The sequence below is a fragment of the Brassica oleracea genome, chromosome C7 (genome assembly GCF_000695525.1).
Source record: "Brassica oleracea var. oleracea cultivar TO1000 chromosome C7, BOL, whole genome shotgun sequence".
NCBI lineage: Eukaryota > Viridiplantae > Streptophyta > Magnoliopsida > Brassicales > Brassicaceae > Brassica > Brassica oleracea.
In genome coordinates, this window is record NC_027754.1 from 4288017 (window position 1) to 4288291 (window position 275).

A 275-nucleotide genomic window follows, 5' to 3' on the forward strand; every position below is an offset into this window, starting at 1 on the left:
AGGTCGGATATGGGGAGAGGGTATGGATTGGACAGGCGGAGGATTGGGTTACAGATCTGATCAAGAGGATGGAAATGGCATTAGTGAGATGTTTGGACACAATAGGAGCCCTCTGCAGAGAACAAGATCTTTTCCTGTTTACGGTAACAGGACTAGAGTGAGAGAAAACAGTATGGCCAGCATTAGTCCAAGTCATATTTGGCACCGGAGACATCAACATGATCAATTCGTTCAATCAAACCCAAGGCCAGATCAGAACCGTGCCACTGAAGGAC